Consider the following 17,814-nt stretch of genomic DNA (forward strand, 5'->3'; position numbering starts at 1 on the left):
GCAGAAACCAGTATATGTGAAGCCATGGCAGAAACTGAAGCGCTGAAAAAGAGTAATAGTACTAAAAAGCCTAGGATTTTGTGACTTATGTCTATGGCAATGAGATGGCTTAAACAGCCTGCCACACTGCTAGCCTCCCTGGTAATGAAACAGATAGGGAAAGTAAAAGAAGCAACCTTGTAAAGGAAAAAAGTGCTGTCCCTAGCAAAGCAATAGCCTTTGGGAACTTTCACAGTATCTGAAGCCATGGGACAGAAATTATCAGTGGTAGCTCTGGAAAATTTGAAAGGTGAAACGGGGTCCACTTCATTGCAACCACAACCATATGATAAAAGCCAGGTTCCAGTTGAACTTAAACTGAGACCTAGACTGGTGCCTGTCAGAATGGGAAAAGTAAGTGCATAAGAGGGAGAAGTAGCAAACAAAACTTTCACTGAATTGGTAAATAAAATGAAGGATAAAATGGAACAGTTCACAGAGTACACTAGGGCTGTGTCTACACTGGCACCCTTTTCCGGAAAAGGGATGCTAATGAGACACTTCGGAATTGCAAATGCCGCGGGGGATTTAAATATTCCCCGCGGCATTTGCATGAACATGGCTGCCGCTTTTTTCCGGCTCGGGGCTTTGCTGGAGAAAAGCGCCAGTCTAGATGGATCTTTCGGAAAATAAAGCCTTTTCCAGAAGATCCCTTATTCCTGAATTTAAGAGGAATAGGGGTACATCTACACTACAGCGCTAGTTCGAACTAACTTAGTTCAAATTAGTTAATTCGAACTAAGCTAATTCGAACTAACGCGTCTAGAACTAAAAACTAGTTCGAATTAGCGTTTTGCTAATTCGAACTAGCAAGTCCACATTGAGTGGACTCTGAACAGGGCTTAAGGATGGCCGGAAGCAGTGCCGGCAGGGCATAAAAGGAGGACTTAGAGCATGGAGATGCTGTCTCAGGCTAGCCGAGGGCTGCGCTTAAAGGGTCCCGACCCCCACCCCGGACACACAGTTCTAAGGGGTGCCCCGCTTGCAAAGAAGTTCTGGCTTGGAGTGCCCAGAGTACCCACACTGGGCACATCACACCACTCGGACATCAGCCCGGCTGCACTTGCCGCAGGCTGCCATCTGGGGAGAGGGGGCAAATCGGGGGGCTGCAGGAGAGCTTCCACCCCCAGAAGCCCGCAGAGCCAGCCCAGTCCTCCCCATCGGGGGCTCGTACCCCATTCCTCCCTCACCTCCTTCCACTTACCCTTCCCTAGCCCCCCTTCTTATTGATGTACAAAATAAAGATAACGTTTCTTCCAACATTGACTCTGTCTTTATTGAACAAAACTGGGGGAGACTGGGAAAAGGAGGTGGGAGAGGGGAAGAGAAAGGCTGGGAGAGGGGAGGGCAACTAACATGATCAGGGGTTGGGAACAGGTCCCAGATGAAGAAAGGCTACAGAGACTGGGACTGTTCAGCTTAGAAAAGAGGAGATGGAGGGGGGACAGGATAGAGGTCTCTAAAAGCAGGGGTTGGGTGGAGATGGTGCATTCAGAAAAGTTCTTCCTGAGTTCCCATAAAGAAGGACTAGAGGACACCAAAGGAAAGGAATGGGTATCAGGCTTGAAACTAGTAAGAGAAAGTTGTTCTTGACAAAGCAAATAGTTAACCTGCGGAACTCCTTGCTGCAGGAGGCTGTGAAGGCTACAACTAGAACACAGTTTAAAGGGAAGTGAGATCAAGACCATGGAGTGGTCTTAGCCAGGGGGTAGGAGTGGTGTCCCTGCCCAAAGTTTGTGGAAGGCTGGAGAGGGATGGCATGAGACAAATGCCTTGGTCACTGTCTTTGGTCCATCCCCTCCAGGGTCCCTAGGGTTGGCCACTGTCAGCAGACAGGCTACTGGGCTAGATGGACCTTTGGTCTGACCCAGGACGGCCATTGTAAGCTCAGGGCTCAGGGTCGGGGGTCTCAGTGGACCCCCTTGATTTTCATGCACACCTGCTCCTGGGTGGCCAGGCTGGCAGCTCTCCTGCCCTAGACGGCCACTTTCCTGTGCCTAGTGCGGAGATCGTGGATGAGGTCCACGATGTCCGCACTAGCCCAGGAAGGTGCCCGCCTCTTGCGGTCCAGGGCAAGCTCCCGGGAGCCGCCAGCCTGGTCCCGGCAAGAGGGGGTGGGCTGGGGGGCATCGGGTGGGTGGCTCTGTGCCGTGCCAGGTGCAGGGTCTGCTAGCTGGGTGCTGGCAGGCTTGCACCTGGCACGGGCACCGTAGCCAGTCCGTGCCCCTTTAAGGGGTCCGGGGCCGGGAGGGGGGCATAGAGTTTCCCTGGTGTTGGCCAGAGTGGCCACCAGGGAAATCTGGGGAGGGCTAGCTTCCCACTAGTTCGAACTAGGCGTTAGTCCTCGTAAAATGAGGTTTACCTAGTTCGAACTAAGCGCTCCGTTAGTTCGAATTAAGTTCGAACTAACGGAGCGCTAGTGTAGCGCCTAGGAAAGTTAGTTCGAACTAACGTCCGTTAGTTCGAACTAACTTTGTAGTGTAGACATACCCTAGGGGATCTTCCGGAAAAGGCTTTATTTTCCGAAAGATCCGTCTAGACTGGCGCTTTTCTCCGGCAAAGCCCCGAGCCGGAAAAAAGCGGCAGCCATGTTCATGCAAATGCCGCGGGGGATATTTAAATCCCCCGCAGCATTTACAATTCCGAAGTGTCTCATTAGCATCCCTTTTCCGGAAAAGGGTGCCAATGTAGACACAGGAGCTGTGACTTGTCTCTGCGCCTTTCAAAAAGAATTGTCATTATCAGTGCATCTTGTCCAAGCCCTTTCTTTAAGAGCTACCTGGGGAATGGATTATTTTAGATTAAATATTTATCCTAAAATATGAGGCACAGAAGTAAGGCTGCTAGTTTTGAATGGCATCAGATTGTGAAATGAAACAGTGTGTGAAAAACCAGGGTGTCATTCACCCTTCAGTGGGATCTTCCTCCACAGGTTGAGCGGCTCTGCAGAAGCCCTGGCAGTTCCCTTGTCACAGCTGCACTTGCCCTTTTGCCTGGTGCTTGGCCTGCAGCTCAAGGCAAGCTCCATGCTGTCAGATGGGGGCTGCATCTTGTCTGAGCCCATGGCCCTTTTGCAGCCTTCTGCTCAATCCTGACTCATCTGGGTACCATTTCAGATATTTTTGGAGGGGAGAGGCTGCCTGGGGACTGTTCCGGGAGCAGGTCTCTGCCACTCCCTGATGCACTTCTGATTCTGATCCATGGGAGCAAAGGGGAAAGCCTCCAGGAAGTGCTGCGAGGCTGTTCCCAGATGGGGAAAAGGAAATGGTAGCGTGCTGAGCCATTTCTGGCTCACTTCATCCCTGCAAGCCGCATCCCGCGGGGACCCTTGGGGCTTTCTCCCCCACCTGCCAGGACATTTCACTGTTTTACAGGGACATAGCAGATTTAAAATTGGGACTGTCCCAGAAAATCTGGGCTGTATGGTCAGTGTGCTCGTGTCACCTCTGTGCAGGGATGGGATGGGAGCACAAATGTGTGCCCAGTGCACCAGTCCTGCTGGCAGAGCTGGGGAAAGCTCTTTCCTAGGCAAGTGGGGCTCTTACGGGAGAAGGGGAAGCAAAGGGGAAGTGTGTGGACTCAGACCTGCTCCACACTAACACACATGTAGATAGCAGGCTGCTCCAAACCCCAGCCAGCCAGAACACAGAGAAAAGCTGCACGTGTGTGAACACACACACACACACACACACACACACACTCCTTCAATCCCCACCAAACTCAGCCATTCATCCTGAGCCTTCTCCAGCACAACCTGCACCATCCACTCCCCACAGGGCTTCTACAAGAAGCCCTCTGTCATAGGGAGAATGGGGAGCCCCCAACAGCATCCACCCTGCTGCTGCTCCCACCAGAGCAGATGAGTTACCTGAGACAAGTGTGTGAGGGCTTCTGTCCTCCCTGACCCTGGCTGAACTGGCTGCTGTGTTTCCCCGCTTATTCAGTTGGCTGGCCCCAGGTAAGGTCACGTGAGACTATCCATATGAGCTCCCATCAGCACATTGTCCTGGGCAGCAGCCCTCATTGCCCATGTCTAAGGCTGGAAGTGCCTCAGAGACTGGAGTGGAGAAAGCTTCCTAGAAGTGGGAGGGCCACCAGTGTCCAACCTGTAACTCCACCCCTCCCCCATGAGACTCCACCCCAACTGCCTCTTTCTGCCTATGGTCCCACCACACCTCTTTCCCCAAAGCAAGGCTTTCCCTCCCATGACCCACTCCCCACTCACTCCTCTCTGTCTCCGTCCTCTAGTACAAAGTGGTGGGGCCATAGCCTCCTTCTCCATCCCCACTCCCATTCTAGACTCCAGCCTCACAGACCTGTACAATTTGTTGAGTGATAGGTACGACAAATGAGCGGCATTTGGGAGATACCACTCTGTATTTTTTTTTCCGGTCAAGAAGGAGCCAAGTCCAAGGAGCCTAGCAGAGGCTATGGACATGCTCAAGTGCCACAGAGGGTAAGTTCAGGTCAAGGATCTATTCTGTTCTATTTTATATAGAGTCTTATGTCACACTCATCAGTTTAACATTGGAGCACCTTCCAAGAGTGCATTGAAAAATGTGATTAACACCTGTCATATGTAAATCTCTCTCTGTCTCACTACGTCTTTATGATAGAGAAGGTAGGCTGAAGAAGTGCATCTTGCACATGGAGTGGAAGATGGGGAAGTTGCAGATGGTCCTTAGTTCCTGGGGGAATTCCTTCCATAGTCTGGGTCTGGGATCAGTCCTAGAGAAGATTCTGTCTCCTGCACAAATAAGCTTTGTCCTCACAGCAGACAGTCACATTGTGTCATGGGAGTGAACATACGAACATAAAAATGGCCATATTGGGCCAGACCAAACATCCATCTAGCCCAGTATCTTGTCTCCCGACACTGGCCAATGCTGATGACCCAGAAGGGGAGTGAACAGAACAGGTAATCATCAGGTGGTCCCTTTGCTGTCATCCATTTCCAGCCTCTAACAAACTGAGGCTAGGGACACCATTCCTACCCATTCTAGCTAATAGCCATTGATGGACCAAACCTCTATGAATTTATCTAGCTCTTTTTTTAACCCTGTTAAAGTCCTGGTCTTCATAACATCTTCAGGCAAGGAGTTCCACAGGCTGACCATGCTCTGTGTGAAGAAAAACTTCCTTTTGTTTGTTTTAAACCTGCTATCTATTAATTTCATTTGGTGACCCCTAGTTCTTATATTATGGAAACATGTAAATAACTTTTCCTTACTTACTTTTTCCACACCATTCATGATTTTATAGACTTCTGTCCCCCCTTAGTCTCTTCTTTTCTAAGCTGAAAAGTCCCAGTCTTTTTAATCTCTCTTCATATGGGACTCATTCCAAACCCCTAATCATTTTTGTTGCTCTTTTCTGAACCATTTCCAATGCCAAGATATCTTTTTTGAGAAGAGGTGACCACATCTGTATGCAGTATTCACGACGTGGGCATACCATTTTATTCTCTATCTCTTTTTAAATGATTCCTAACATTCTATTTTCTTTTTTGACTGCTGCTACACACTGAGTGGATGTTTTCAGAGAATTATCTACAATGACTCCAAAATCTCTCTCTTGAGTAGTTGAGGGAAGTTGATTGCCACAGTCTACATTGTAGAGGTTTCGTCAATTGTTTAGATAGTCTGAGCCCAGGCTATTGGCCCCCGGACCTTGATTCAATGGTCTATGAGAAGCGAGGGTAGGGAGAGAGAATGGGTTTGATATTCTTATGATAGCCCGTATTGATGAAGCAACTTTTTGCAACATGCTCTTCTAGCTGGAGTTTCCCAAATGCTGAAGGCCTTGTGCCCATGTGTATTGCAGTGCTGTAGTCAGTGAAGCTAAGTGTTGCTTGGAGAACATACTTGATTAATGTTCTGAACATCTGCACAATCTGCTGTGAGCAGCCTCTCATTCTGGCAACTTCTCTTGTCCATCCAGGCTGAACCCTGGGGGAACTGAGAGCAGGGGATGGTCTCTCCCAGGCTTTCAATGCTCTGAGACAGACAATGTGGAGGAAGAAGTTGCCTGAGCCATATGAGCATGAAACAAGGTGGACTTATGTAGGGATAGTAGATTGTGACAAGTAGCCTTGGGGAACAGACAGGGTATGTATACACTACCCCGCTAGTTCGAACTAGTGGGGTAATGTAGGCATACCGCACTTGCAAATGAAGCCCGGGATTTGAATTTCCCGGGTTTCATTTGCATAAGCGGGGCTCCGCCATTTTTAAATCCCCGCTCGTTCGAACCCTGTGCCGCGCGGCTACACGCGGCACGAACTAGGTAGTTCGAACTAGGTTTCCTAGTTCGAACTACCGTTACTCCTTGTGGAATGAGGAGTAACGGTAGTTCGAACTAGGAAGCCTAGTTCGAACTACCTAGTTCGTGCCGCGTGTAGCCGCGCGGCACAGGGTTCGAACGAGCGGAGATTTAAAAATGGCGGAGCCCCGCTTATGCAAATGAAGCCCGGGAAATTCAAATCCCGGGCTTCATTTGCAAGTGCGGTATGCCTACATTACCCCACTAGTTCGAACTAGGAGGGTAGTGTAGACATACCCATAGAGAGTGGGAGTTCAGGCGAGGGTCAGACTGGCAGAGCAAGGAAACTGGGAAAAAGGAGGTAGTGGAGGGAACAGAGAATGGTTGGGTAAAGAGATTGGGACTGAGATGAGAAACATGAGGATTGAAGACTTGGATTGGCTAGGTCAGGAGACTAGGACAAAAACCATTCTGTTCATTCCTTCTGGGGCGCCTGGCATTGGCCATTGTCGGCAGACAGGATACTGGGCTAGATGGATCTTAGGTCTGACCCAGTATGGCCGTTCTTATGTTCTTAACAGGAGTAGGAAAGAGGCAGGTTTGATAGGTTAGAGGTGACATGGCAGCAGGGGTCAAGATTGGGGGAATGGCCAGAAGACTTTGTGCCTACAGAGTACAGTCCCCTTCAGAACTTGGAGGTGGAAGCCAAGGTTCTTGAGTCTTACCTTTCCTCTGTCCCCAGTAAATAGCTGTGAAATCCAGTGGCAAAGTGCGTTTCTTATCTTCCCTTTAATGGAAGTGACAGGGGGCAGAGCCTGCAGGGAGTGCTTTCCTGCAGTGCACTGAGTCACTTCCTCCCGCCTTCCAGGCAGTGTGCAGCTGCAGATTGCCTTTATCAGGCCCACAAGGCTCAGGGATTCAAGGCTCAGGGATTGCTTGCTGCAGGGGAAAACCGCACTGGTGCTCCAGCCATGTGGCAGGAGAAGAGGGCAAGTCCAAGCCTCGTGGGCCATAGGGATGTAAGTTCCTCACCACTAATATACAGGATGACAACCTACTGCTGCTATCAGTTACCTGGTTGTCTACCTTGGACAATTATGTTCTATCTCTGCCTTGGCCAAAGAGTTCCTGTGGGATGCTAGGCAAGTCACTTCAACCAAACTTTTTAGAGGTGGTTATTAATTGTGCGTTCTTCATTTTCTGGATACCTGATGGGAGATACTGGGGCCTGATTTGCAGAAATGCTGAATGCTCCCAATTGCACTGGAAATCAGTCAGAGCTGTACTGTAAGCATATCAAGTACTATATAATGCTCTGGAAGCTACAGGTCCTAGATGTCTTAGATTGGGCACCCACAATTAGTGGACATTTTTTACTTTAATCTCCATGCCTCAGTTTCTCATCTGTAAACTAGAGATAATACCACTACCCTCACCTCACAGGGAGTTATGAATATAAATCAATTAATGGTTATGAAACCCTAAGTCACTAGGGTGATGAATGCCATAAGAAAGTCAATGAAAAAATTACCAGTTCTGTCTTCAAAGCAAAGACTGAACAGTGTGCAGTAAATATGGTTCATGGGCGCACATCGAACAGAGAGAATAAAAGCAAATACTGAATAGCTACTCCAGCCATTCCATGAACTGAATGAGGCAGGAGTCCTGCGAAAAAAGTAGTGTGTGAGCATGTAATAAAAGACTATCATAATTCACATGCACAAGGGAGTGAAGTAAGGTGGTACAGACAACTTGAATTCTGGTAATTTCTAACTTTTAAGTGTTCAACTTTGCTACTTTAGTAATGTTCTTTTAACATAGTTTTTGTGTGCAATATATAGGTGGCATGGTTCTTGCTCCTTAAGCCTGGGGCTTTAACAAATGCTGTTAGCCAGCAGGTATTTTACATACAAATTCTTCACTGTCAGAGGCATAAATACACTTACAGTTTCCCGCCTACCATTTTCTGAACATTATTTTGACTCAAATTTGAATGAATGTTATGTTGTTCACTGTTATGAAATGGTAATTGTACAATGTGTGGCAATTATGAGCTTGAGCATGTAGCTCTTATTGTGTAGTAAGAAATAGGAAGCAGAATTATTTGGTATTAATAGATTCTACAATATAAGTCATAATTATGTTGAAAAGTTAATGATATAAGAAAACTGCATTTTGAGTTTTAATTCTGTGTTGATAAGTGTGCATTTTTTTTGCAGATTTGAGGGTCTAGAGTTAAGATAAAGTGGGCACTGCAAATAGGAGAGAATGATCTGTGATTGCGTGGCAGCAGAAAACTGGCTGAGTGCCCAAGTATGATCTTGTCCTTCAGGTGATGGACAAAAGTCATGTGGCTCTGTTGTACTTGTTTTAGGTCTGTTCTCAGCCTTTTATTCTGTTGTCCAGGAGGTATTGTTGGTATAAGGCAGCATCCAAATACAGTGTAGATGTGCTTGATCCTACCATGAGTTCAGGAGACTAGAGTTGATGACCTCTTGAGGTTCCTTCCAGTTTTATGATTCCATGCATTATCTATAGATTCAATTGCAGTTAAGCAGATCTATCTATTTTTATTTCTTCTTCTTCTTCTCTTTACCCATTCTGTTTCTGACCCGTGAATGTGTTATACAAGTCATACTAGATCAGTGGTTCCCAACCTTTTTTATTCCAAGGACCAGCAAACCCATTCACAAACTTTTGGCAGACTGGTAACATTTTATTTGCATATTCATTACTTGTATGACAAATATGCAAATAAAATGTTACTGGTCCACCAAAAGTCCTGGCCCCCAGAGCCGCTGTGAACAGCCAACTTCAGCTCTGGCAGTTGCCACAGGCCGGTGGCTGCCACAGCTGAAGCCATCTCTTTGTGGCAGCTCTGGGGGCCAGAGCTGGGGTATACCCTGGCCTTCTAAGCCCCCCAGTGCCAGCCCTAAATCCTAGAACTCCCTACTCCTCCACTAACCCCCAGCACCAGCCACTGACCCCAGAGTCCCCTGCACCCAACCCCCCTAGTGCCAGTCGTCTACCCTAAGAGCCTTCCAGTGCCAGCCCCCCATCCCAAATGCCTCAGGGCCAGACCCCCACCCCACAGAGCACCCCACCACGAGAACCTCCAGTGCCAGCCTCCTGTTTCCAGAGCCCCACTGGACACAACCCTCCAGAAGTCCCCCATACCAGCCTTTCTCCAATAGTGCCAACTCCCCACCCTGGATGCCCCAGCACTAGCCCTGATCCTGGAGCCCCCAGCGCCTGCCCCACCCCCCTCACTTAGCTCTGCATTGCCTCCCAGCTGCCAGCTGAGTGCTGCAGCCTGAGTCGTGGCTGCTCTAAGGCTGCCATGCCAGGCTCCGTGTGGCCCTCCCGCGACACAGCAAACACTCGTCCACGTTCTGGAGGGCTGTGTCTAGACTGGCCAGTTTTTCCGGAAAATCAGCCGCTTTTCCGGAAAAACTTGCCAGCTGTCTACACTGGCCACTTGAATTTCCGCAAAAGCACTGACTTCCTACTGTAAGAAATCAGTGCTTCTTGCGGAAATACTATGCTGCTCCCATTCGGGCAAAAGTCCCTTTTGTGCAAAACTTTTGCACAAAAGGGCCAGTGTAGACAGCTGAGATTTGTTTTCCACAAAAAAGCCCCGATTGTGAAAATGGCGATCGGGGCTTTTTTGTGGAAAAGTGCGTCTAGATTGGCCACGGACGCTTTTCCGCAAAAAGTGCTTTTGTGGAAAAGCATCCTGCCAATCTAGACGTTCTGTTCCGAAAACGGTTTTAACGGAAAACTTTTCTGTTAAAAGCATTTCCAGAAAATCATGCCAGTCTAGATGTAGCCGAGGAGACCCACGGCACCCAGAGCCGCCATGGCCCAGCACCAGTCCACAGACCGGCAGCTGAGAACTGCTGAACTAGATGGTCCCATCTGTACTTAACATTTAAGAATCATTCTGGTTAGATGTGTTTACAGAGAGTAATTTGCTTAAAAAAAAAAAAAGACCATTATGTCCTTTATCCAGTAGATGGTGCTAAAATCTTAGTATTGTGCCTATCAAGTAAGCGTTTTAATGAAAGTATAGCAAAGACTTTGCTAGAACACCGAAAAATTAAACATAGGAACAGAGCAGGGCTCCTTCCTTACAGCGGGCACCTTAGTTATATGGTCCTGGTTGCAATTAATTTTATTCTAAAATATTGTCACTGATGTGCATGTCAGGAAATAGCTACTTTTGCTCTTCAGTTTCAGCAATACTTTGCTATTTTATCGCATGCTCACAAACAGGAACTGATTCAACCACACAATGTGCCAGAGAGATTGTAACCATTTCTCATCTCCCTTATTACAGGTGTGGAAAGTGAGGCATGGAGAGGTATCTTTAGGTTTGGCTTCTGGCTCCTAGACCTGTCCTACAGGATAATCCGTTGTCCCTTAGATCAGAAACATTTCCCCAGGGCCTGTAAAAATAGTCAGAGGATGCTGAGTCCTATGACAGTCACACAGATGTGAAAGTGAGGTGGTGCACCTGGGGGCCACTCCAGTAAGAGCTGCAGGAGGAGAGGTGGCTGCACTCGCAGCCCGGCTCCTGCTGATGTTCTAAACAGCAGGCAGGTGAAAGGAGCTGACTAGGGGCACACTCCCCCACAGGTCCAGAATTACCCCTGCCCCGAGCTTCATCCCAGGCTGAAGCCGCTCCCCATTCCTACCGATGCAGCTTGTGGCTTGCTGTTCACTTTGGTTCCTGTCAGGGAGTGAGAGGAAAGCACACAATGTCCCTGCATTTCAATCCCTGCTTACTGGTGTAGGGAGGGGGCAGAGGAGTGAGTAACCCATGCTGTGTGCTCACTGTACACTCTACAGGATGCCTTTGCCCCCTGCACTCCCACACACCCTCAGCCCCATACCCTGAGCTTCCCTATGCCCCCTGACCACTCCCCTGATTCCTGCAATCAAACCCAACCCTCTGTCCTGAAGTCCTCCTCACACCCCCAACCCTGACTCCTGCAGCCCCACTCCCACCCCTCTGTTCTGATACCCTCCACATGCCTCCAGCCATGATTCCTGCACCCCTCCACCCCCCAGCCCTCTACACTGAGCCTTTCCTCATGCCTCCAAACCTGATTTCTGCACCACCCCATCCTCTAGTCCACTGCCCTGAACTACTCCTCACACCCCCAACCCTGGTTCCTCCTTCAGTTTATTCAATTGGTTTAGTTCAGTGACTAATTCATTCAAAGTTAAGAAACCAACTGGGAGTTGAAAAAATAAGAGAACTTGGTTTTCTCTTCCAATCTATAAACAAACATTTGCAGTGAGAGGATGAGAGCGATTAGTTTTAAAATCTTGAAGGACATTGTGATCAGAAATAATCAGTTCAACTCACTAATGACAGTTAATATTTCCTTCTTCTAATACCTCAGCAAGTTTTAAATGCAAAATATGTTCTGATAAACTTTTTTTATAAACTGCTTTTTCTTGTGTAGCCAGCACATTTTTGAAACTGTCCCTAAACCCTACTGTTCAAGGAGACTTCAAATGACCAAATCTGGCTTCCCCAAAGTTGTTAAAATCAGTTCTGTTCAGTTTCAGTTTGATTGTCCTCCTTCATTTATACATGAGTAAACACAAAAGAGCACCCAGCCATCAAAGTAAAATTGTTAGGATTAATTTGCTGTACAAGTAAAACATTCATCATTTTCTGAACTTGGTTCATTTGGTCAGTAGCCGCAAAGCATGTGGGACTAAGTATGGGATGTGCTAAGACATTGTTAATGCCAGATTGCTAGCATTTCAGGTACAGATAGAACACTATGGCTATGTCTAGACTGGCATGATTTTCCGGAAATGCTTTCAACGGAAAAGTTTTCCAGTAAAAGCATTTTCGGAAAAGAGCGTCTAGATGGGCACGGACGCTTTTCCGCAAAAGCACTTTTTGCAGAAAAGCGTCCGTGTCAATCTAGACGCGCTTTTGCGCAAAAAAGCCCCAATTGCCATTTTTGCAATCGGGGCTTTTTTGCCCGAACGGGAGCAGCATAGTATTTCCACAAAAAGCACTGATTTCTTACAGTAGGAAGTCAGTGCGTTTGCGGAAATTCAAGCGGCCAGTGTAGACAGCGGCTGATTTTCTGGAAAAACTGGCCAGTCTAGACACAGCCTATATGTGGCAAAAATCTGGCCTCAGGAGCTGCATTCACCCTCCACAAGGCATTAAAAGGCCAATTTCCCCATACCTACAGTGTTGTTGCCATGAGTCCATCACTACAGAAGTGAAGAGCCACTCTGCATTTTCAGTCCACTTGTTTTGTGTGTCCAGAGCTGCCAGACATGTCAGTCATTCTATCACTCACTGATTTCCTGTCTTCATTCATTACTGCAGCCAGGACTTTCCATCTTGGAGCCAACCTGGACATTTTTGAGCTTCATTTATATTTCCAGATAGGATGGGCACATTTCATCCAATTTCTGCTCTCAGCCAGCGTGCACACAGATGGAATTAATGGTCTGAGCTCCTTTTGTCTACCTCTGAGCAACTTTCTTAGAAGTCAGATGTAACTGAGCATGGCTTTTGGCCTCATCATTTTTGGTATTATGATAGTGTACAAAAGCTACAACTATGCCAGCTGCTGTACAAACACATAGGAAGAGACTATTCAGACTGAATAGTTCAGACAGATAAAGGGATAGATGAGTCACAGAAGCAAAAGAAAATGAAAGGAATTCCTAAAGTTTGAACAGCAGACCTGTGGCAAAACTAGGCATGGAACCTAGGTCTCCTAAATCTCAATCAGATCTCTGTCCATGACACCACGCTACTGCTTTCTTGCTTTACGTGGTCACCCTCCAATTGCAGTCTTAAGTACAGGGGCACAGGTCACTTGCGGGAGGATTCTCTGCATCTTGGAGTCTTTAAACCATTGTTTGAGGACTTCAATACCTGAGATATAGGTGAGTAGTGGGTGGGTGAGATTCTGTGGCCTGCATTGTGCAGGGGGTCAGACTGGATGATCATAAAGGTCCCTTCTGACCTTGAGGTCTATGAGTCTATGAGGAGAAATACAGTGAAACCTTGCACTGATGACCATGCAGAGCTGGAAATGTACCCAAAGACCCTAGTTATGAATCATGGGAGGAATCTGTTTTGCCAGACAGAAAAGGACAGTCCCAGCCCAGATGTGTGTACAGCATAGCAGCTAAATCATGGATACCATCTATGAAGAATCTCTATGCTTTTTTTTTACCTCCACCAGTCTCACTAGGGTGCCCGTTATTTCAAAATTACATGCGGCTTGTATAGACACAGGGTAGCTATTTCAGGATACCTCCGGAATCCCAAAATAACCGTACAGTGTAGATGTACCCTAAGGTGCCACAGGACTCTTCTTTGTTTTTGCAGGTACAGACTAACACGGCTACCCCTCTTTTAAAAATGCGTCTATAGCTCAAGTACAATTACTAGTGTTTAAATGCTGGCACATGCCACTAGAAGAAGTGGACAGGTTCTACCAGCTTACATTTATAACCCTCTTTAGGATGTTGTGATGATTTTTTTTCTCCATCAGACAAATCCTTGCTATGTCAAAGATCCTGTAATTGATCTTTGTCGTTAAATTCAATGAAGTCAAAATGTAAATATCTACCTTGTTTCAGGCTAATGTAGATAAATGAGGTTCATGGTAAAATATTGACTTTTTCTTGCCACCTATGCACCTCAGCACTTTATGTGTTTGATTAACATACAAGAAAGGCTGTAAAATAAAATAAATGACTGTAAGGGTCAATTTTTTATGTTCCTTAAATGATATACGAGGTATAGCTATTTGTAGGCAGATAGGAGGTGGGGAAATGTAAATGTAAGCCAATCTAGGAATGCTGATACGGGAGATTTGGGAGAAAAATTAATATTGGTGTGAGGAAACCTCTGTAGTGAAAGCCAGAACAACATGTAATAATGCAATACTCATTTTTCTGTGCCTACAGCATGGTATATATCAAATACGGTATAGTCAAACACTGAATGCAATCTATTTTACAGGAAAAAGTCTATTTTATAGAAATAAGGAACAAGGTACATTTTTTTAAACACTAAGGGCACGTCTTCACTCACCATGCCAGAGATCGACATTTTGGCATTTGATTTAGTGGGTCTAGTATATACCTGTAAATTGAATGCTGAGAACAGCTCTGGCCGGCCTCAGTACTCCTTGGAATTGCAAGGAGTAAGGGAAGCTGACAGAAGTATTTGCTCCTATCGGCCTTCCACAGTGGGGACGGTGCTAAGCTTGGCTTAAGATAAGCTGACTCCAGCAATGTATTCTATGTAGCTTGAATTACATATCTTAACCCAACCATCTAGGTCTAGTGTAGACCTGGCCAATGGATAATTAGCAACTGGAACAGTTTACTTACTTGCGATGGACTCTTCATCACAGGAAATCTTTAATGAAGATTGGATGCTCTGTTCAACTACAGGTACTGGATTTGTAGAAGGAATTAATTTACTTCTATAGCCTTGATATGGAGGCGGTCAGGCTAGATGCACACTTTGGTCCTTTCTGGCTTTAAAATCTGTGTACTGCTTTTATTACATTCAAACTGATACAAAAAAGTGCATGGTATTGCTGTTATGCTGTTATGCTATTAGGAATGGCTACATCTAACGTAAGGATAGATTCTCAAAAACACCTGATACCTTAAAGAAAATATATTTGTAACTGAAATGCTGATCTCATTTACATGGCCCTCAGACAGGGAAGCCCTTAAATACAGACCTAGAGCACAGGAACACTATTAATTTCAAGGCAAGCATGTTGCTTTATTACAAGTCATCCTTGTTATCTGATTTATAGAGGCACGAAGCACCCATTTAATAAGGACAAATGCAAAGTACTCCACTTACGAAGGAACAATCTGTTTCACACATACAGAATGGGAATTGACTGTCTAGGAAGGAGTCCTGCAGAAAGGGATCCATGGGTCATAGTGGACCACAAGCTAAATATGAGTCAACAGTGTGCCACTTGCAAAAAAGCAAATATGATTCTGGGATGCATTAACAAGAATGTTGTGAGCAAGACATGAGAAGTCATTCTTCCACTCTACCTTGGGCTGATTAGGCCTCAGTTGGGGTATTGTGTCCAGTTCTGGGCACCACATTTCAAGAAAGATGTGGATACATTGGAGAAGGTCCAGAGTACAGCAACAAAAATTATTAAAGGTCTAGAAAACATGAACTATGAGGGGAGACTGAAAGAACTGGGCTTGTTTAGTTTAGAAAAGAGAAGACTGAGAGGGAACATGATGGCAGCTTTCAAGTATCTAAAAAAGTATACAAGAAGGAGGGAGAAAAATTGTTTTTCTTGGCCTCTGATGATAGGACAAGAAGCAATGGGCTTAAATTGCAGCAAGGGAGGTTTAGGTTGGACATTGGTAAAAGCTTCCTGCCTGTCAGGTTAAACATTGGAATAAATTACCTGGGTAGGTTGTGGAATCTCCATCACTGGAGATATTAAGAACAGGTTGGATAGACATCTATCAGGGATGATCTAGAAGGTGGTAAGTCCTGCCATGAGGGTAGGGGTTTGGACTTGATGATCTCTTAAGGTACCTTTCAGTTCTAGTATTCTATGAGTCTATGAAATCCCCAATTCTGTCACAAATTTCCTGAGGGCAAGTCACTTTATTGCTCCGTGCCTCAGTTTCCTTTCTGTATAATAGAGATGATACTATTATTCACAGCAAGGATTCTCTCTCACGATATGTTTGTCCAGTATTCAGAACAGTAGAGCTGTTATTTCAACTAGCACCTCTAGGTGCTACTGTTAGGCCCACTGATGTGGGTGGGGCAAAGGAGGTACCGTAAGTCAAAGGGGCTTTGGGCTCCCGGCCACTGCTACTGTGGCAGCAGTGGTGGCCAGAGCCCTGAATCCTTTAAATCATCATTGGCACCCCGGGCAACACGCTCCAGACAGTGCTGAGGGGAATGGCCTGGGCAGTGCTGAGGCCCCACTCCTTCTGGGAGCTTGGTCATCCCCTTCCCACCTTGCACAGAGGCCTGGTGAGTCTATCAACTTGCCTGGCCACTGTAATCTGGGTTGGCTGTGGGAGTGGGGGGATTGGTTCAGGCAGACGCCTGGAGTGTGTGTGTGAAGGGGTGCAGGAGTCAGGGCAGGAGGCTGGGGACAGTGTGGAAGTCAGGGTTGGGGGGGTCTGGGTGACTCAGGGCAAAGAGTTGGGGTGTGTGAGGGTACAGGACTCGGGGCAGGGCACTGGAAATGTGTAGGGATGCTCAGAGCAGGGAGCTAGGGATGTGGGAGGGGTGTGTGTGTGAAGGCTCTGGGGAGAGGACTAGGATGTGTGTGTGCAGGAGAAAGTTTGGGGAGAAGGGAGGCTTGGGCCTGGGGCGGTCCCAGTCTCAGCTGAGTTACCTAACTTGACAGGTGGATGGGCCCCTGCCCCACTGCTCCTGTTCGCTGCATTGTCAGAAGGAAGCTGTGGACCGCCTGTGTGGGGACCTGTGTGGGGAAACTGGTGGTGGTCACAGATCCTCTGGCCTGCCATTCCCTTTGGGGGCTTCTTCCTAGGGGCCGCTGGAACAGCACACACCAGGGACTGCACATATGCTGCCTGGTGTCCAGCGAGAGAGTGGCAGCAGGACAAGCATGGATGCACCAGGAGCCTGACTGGAAGTGTGCACTCATCCCCTACAGTATGCCCCCTGCTGGCCACTTTCAGACCTGCCTGCAGGCATAGGGCTGCCAGCACCAGACCACAGCAGTAGCCCCGGGAGTCTACCTAGGAGAGCACACTGCAAGCTGCCCTGTGTGCTCTTTCTGCAGAGTGCCCCAGAGTGGTGCACCAGGGCGCACTGCCTTCTTTCACTTCTGCCTGTACTACATATAATCAATATCATTAGGCAATAGAATTTCTTCATCAGTCCTTATTTTATCCCACAATGTGAGAATTTAATCTTCAGCAAATGACTCTGTGTACATTTTGTCAATGAACCTCATTGAAGGCTAAATGGGTGTAAACATGGAGAATCTGCTCTGCAGAGTGATGGACTTTAGATTAGTAGAACATCTTGGACAGAAGAAGGAACTCACTACTATCTTGTCCTATCCACACCAGCATGTTCTAATGAGCCCTGAAATAATTTTGTTGTTTGTCCTTGGAGGAAAAATAACAAAACTGTTGGTATTTTAAGCAGCGTTTCTTTATTTCAAGGACATCGTGAATTAATTTCAGAGATCCATTGACTCAGTTGCCTATGTCCAATAAATTATAGCAGGTAATTAAGCTATTCATTTTAACTTCTCTGCTGTCTTCCCAATGTCCTTGTGGATCTGATAGAGCAAATTTATTTGGAGTTCGAAACTTGTATATCCAGTTGCAGCATTGTTGTGATAAGAGATTTTATGCAATTGTGTCATATGAACATTCATACATGAAAGGTTACTGTAACTTGTTCAATTAATTTAGCAGTCTCTGATATATTTTTTCTCTCTGGTGTGGAGAATGGTTCTA

This window comes from Pelodiscus sinensis, chromosome 1 (genome assembly GCF_052426305.1).
Source record: "Pelodiscus sinensis isolate ZL-2025 chromosome 1, ASM5242630v1, whole genome shotgun sequence".
In the NCBI taxonomy this organism is placed as follows: domain Eukaryota; kingdom Metazoa; phylum Chordata; order Testudines; family Trionychidae; genus Pelodiscus; species Pelodiscus sinensis.